The following is a 4,864-nucleotide window of genomic DNA, read 5'->3' on the forward strand; positions in this document are numbered from 1 at the left end:
CACCTAGCAGCACAGATCACAGCCTCACCCTTCACCGGCCAGCACATAGCACCAGCGCTACTCACTACACACTTAGCTGACTTTAATCAAAACATTTTAAAACACAGTTACTTTTTAAAACTGGCTGGCTGCCTGTGCGTCTGCCCCTGCTGTTTTGCAGCTCCTGCTGAATCCTCCTCACTGTTCTATGTGGGGGTGGCTTTGTGGGAGTGGTGCTGGCAGGATACAGGTAGTCAGTGCAGTCTTAGCCTGCTGGACTCCAGAGACCAGCTGCCATTTTTGTTGATGCCCAGTGCCTACTGCCCACACTGTGCAGAGCCTGCTAGCCTGCTCCAGCCTCCCTGGACCTGCTTGCTGGCAGTGAGCTGCCTGCTGCAGCCATTTCCTAGCTGACAGCTCAGATAATGGTCGCCAACAACTTGCAGAGCACAGCCAATCAGGTGCCCTGCTTTCACAGCAGGTGCCGCAGTGCCTCCCACAAACCCACTGCCAATCGCCAGCCCTAGGTGGGCTGGGATGCCCCTAGGTATTCCAAATACCCTAGGCAATTGCTTATTTTGTCTATTCCTAGGGCCGGCTCTGGTTAAACATGAATGACTTTCAGTTCTGGTCAGCTATCCACAGGAACTGTTCCTGATACCACACAGAATACAGCCTGACAAAGATGATTACTGACAGTGGGATCAAAACCAGAGGCACCAACCACCTGACAATGGACCATCTTACCCAGCACAGTGCTAATAATAGCAAGACAGGACACACTTAAGCCAGCCATTCCACAGGTACATACTAAGTTTATACCAGTGATTCATCTTTCTGGTCTGGGTGTATTTGATAAGTCACTAAGGATAACCTAACTCCCAAATACACTCTAAACAAATAATCCCATAAATATTGGGACATTGACAGAATTTTCATATTTTGTCCTCTATTCACCACCACAATGGCTTTGAAATGAAACAAACAAGATGTGCATTAACTGCAGACTTTCAGATTTAATTTGAGGGTAATTACATCCAAATCGGGTGAACGGTGTAGGAATTACAATAGTTTCTATATGTGCCTCCCACTTTTTAAGGAACCAAAAGTAATGGGACTATCAACTCAAAAGCTATTTCATGGACAGGTGTGGGCTATTCCCTCATTATTTCATTATCAATTAAGCAGGTAAAAGGTCTGGAGTTGATTCTAGGTGTGACATTTGCATTTGGAATCAGTTGTTGTCAACTCTCAATATGAGATCCAAAGAGCTGTCACTGTCAGTGAAGCAAGCCATCATTAGGCTGAAAAATCAAAACAAACCCATCAGAGAGATAGCAAAAACAAATCAACTGTTTGGAACATTCTTAAAAAGAAAGAACGCACCGGAGAGATCAGCAACACCAAAAGACCCGGAAGACCACGGAAAACAACTGTGGTGGATGACAGAAGAATTATTTCCCTGGTGAAGAAATACCCGTTCACAACAGTTGGCCAAATCAAGAACACTCTCCAGGAGGTAGATGTATATGTGTCAAAGTCAACAATCAAGAGAAGACTTCACAAGAGTGAATATAGAGTTCACCACATAATGCAAACCATTGGTGAGCCACAAAAACAGGAAGACCAGATAAGAATTTGCCAAACAACATCTAAAATTGCCATTACAGTTCTGGAACAACATCCTATGGACAGATGAGACAAAGTTCAACTTGTACCAGAGTGATGGGAAGAGAAGAGAAGGAAAGGAACTGCTCATGATCCAAAACATACCACCTCATCAGTGAAGCATGGTGGTGGTAGTGTCATGGCGTGGGCATGTATGGCTGCCAATGGAACTGGTTCCCTTGTATTTATTGATGATGTGTCTGCTGACTAAAGCAGCAGAATAAATTCTGAAGTGTTTCGGGCAATATTATATGCTCAAATTCAGTCATATGCTTCAGAACTCATTGGACAGCGCTTCACATTGCAGATGGACAATAAACTGAAGTATACTGCAAAAGCAACCAAAGAGTTTTTTAAGGCTAAAAAGTGGAATGTTATGCAATGGCCAAGTCAATCCCCTGACCTGAATCCTATTGAGCATGCATTTCACTTGATGAAGACAAAACTGAAGGGAAAATGCCCCAAGAACAAGCAGGAACTGAAGACATTTGCAGTAGAGGCCTGGCAGAGCATCACCAGGGATGAAACCCAGCGTCTGGTGATGTCTATGCGATCCAGACTTCAGGCTGTAATTGCCATCAAAGGATTTGCAACAAAGTATTAAAAAGTGAAAGTTAGATTTAGGATTGTTTAGTTTGTCCCATTACTTTTGGCCCCTTAAAAAGTGGAAGGCACATATAGAAACTGTTGTAATTCCTACACCGTTTACCTGATTTGGATGTCATTAACCTCAAATTAAATCTGAAAGTCTGCAGTTAAATCACATCTTGTTTGTTTCATTTCAAAGCCATTGTGGAGGTGAATAGAGGACAAAATATGAAAATTCTGGCAATGTCCAAATATTTATGGACCTGACTGGACATATATATATATATATATATATATATATATATATAAATGAATAAAATGGCACTCACCAGGTAATGACATAGTAGAAAAGTTTTATTTACCACTCATAATGAGTTTGATGTGCATAGAGTCAAGAGTCAACGTTTTGGTCTGTAGACTTGGCTGTTTACCTGCTTGCATCTGTCGCTGTGTCCTGAGGAAGGCCCGTGATCTGACCGAAAAGTTTAAACTTTTCTACTTTGTCATTACCTGGTGAGTGCCATTTTTTTTATTTTCTTTATATATTTGGACTTTGAAATGGTCTTTAATTGAGCACCCCAACTTTATGGATTTGAGGAGAGGGTGGACTATTTTGATCTATATGTATATATATATATATATATATATATATATATATAAGAGGTCAATCAGTGGCACTAGGAGGCACTAGGAGGCTTTGTAAAAAGCTATATTAATGTGACACTTCACATCACACCACCAACGTTTCGGGGCTCACGTGCCCCTTGACATGCCTGATTGACCTCTTCTATGCACAGGAGCACCTACCTACTTAATACAGTGGAGTGCCAGTCCACAGAGACGTATATATATATATATATATATATATATATATATATATTTATATATATATATAAAAAAGGCACAGTTATGCCCTTATATTAAGGCTGAATAAAAATACCAGAAATCTCCATAGAGAATTCCAAATGGGTGGCAGGGTGTTTGAGGGGCTATACCACAAAAGCTATTAGATGTACCAGGCTGAAATTTGGCACAAGCAGGTAGAACTGTTGCTCGCTGCTGCATGCCAAAGTAAAAAAAAATAAAATTGAGTATTTGGGAGTAATCTAAAGCTCCAACTGTCACTTTAATCTGGCACTCTGAGGTAGGACCATATTTCTTCTGTTCTCTATGGGGGATATTTGGGAAAGCATAACTCAGGGTAGGGGGTTAATTAGGCTTGGGGTTTGTTTTATTAGGTAGCTATTGTTCTAGAATAGGGCCTTATGGGGTAAAGGTATTTGAGAAAGTTTCAGTTTTTAAACTAGTACCACATTAATCCACCATTATAGAGTTAGTAAACTTGAAATCCTTGCACAGCCTCAGTAGGAGCATCCAGCAGGTGTAGTCATTGTGGCTTCACTTGGGTGCTGTAAGATGGCTGCCTTTTGCAGGCAGTACTGGAGGCCGGAACCAGAAGAAAGAAAGAAGTCGTTAACTGTCGCCGAGACCTGGGGGGGCGGGGGTGTAGCAGGCGTTAGCTTTGGCCAGGACCCATGGACTGTAGTGGGCATTAGCGGCAGCAGAGGTGTGGGAATCAGTGGCAGTGCAGGCATCAGGACCCAGGGGAGGTAGCAGCACACAGATGCAGGCTCAGATCTGGACTATACATAATACCTGCATATGTGTTTAAATAAACAAACAGAACCAGGTATGGGTTAGTGAGACCCATCTGTGCTTCTGAGTTTGACTAAAAAAAAACTTGTGTAAAAAAAATTGGTGTGGCCCCCTCCCCAAAGACAAAGACCAGCACTGGGCTTTGGATACCCCGTATTGGTTGTGCTAAATACAGGGGACAAATGATGTAGGGGTCCTCCGTATGAAACACAACCAGCACCAGGCTTTTCAGAAGCTGCCCTGTTGGCAAAAATACAGGGAACATATGATGTAGGGGGCCCCCCGTATTCAGCGCAACCAGCACTGTGCTCTGAGCCAGCCTTGGTGCTGGAAATACAGGGGGAAAAAATGCATTCTGCCCCCCCTGTATTTACCAGAACCAGCATTGAACCCTTTCTAGTGGGGGTGGGTCATGCCACAGCCCTTTCACCAGCCCCCCCAGCCAAAGCATCACACCTGATCACTAGTAAGCCGAGTAAAGGGGTCCCCCTCTCCAGGGCACACTAGGCGTGGTGTGGTGGGTGCCATGTTGATTGTGTAGAGTGTGGTGCAAGTAAAGAGTTAAATATTGGCTTTTGCTGTGGAACTACAGTTCTCAGCAAGCCTCCCCTGCATGATGGTACTTGGAGAACCACAAGTATCAGCATGCGGGGCATTACAGGCCTACTTGTACCTGTAGTTCCACAGCAAAAGCAATATTAAAAAAACACAGAAAACACACACCATTGAAAAGTAAAATTTATTAAAACATACATGCACACACACATGTGCTCACACATGCACACACTATCACACATATGTATCCCTGTAGCCAATCTGTCATCTTCTCCAATAGATTATCCAGGCTACCTGTAATAAAAAATCCATACTCACCTCCTCATAGGCATGGATTTAGGCAATCCAGGGTTTTCAGGCAAAAAAAAAGCAAAATACCCGGACCCATGAACATTAGTAGTGTCCTCTAATGACACTA

This window comes from Taudactylus pleione, unplaced genomic scaffold (genome assembly GCF_031769625.1).
Source record: "Taudactylus pleione unplaced genomic scaffold, aTauple2 ptg000083l, whole genome shotgun sequence".
Lineage (NCBI taxonomy): Eukaryota > Metazoa > Chordata > Amphibia > Anura > Myobatrachidae > Taudactylus > Taudactylus pleione.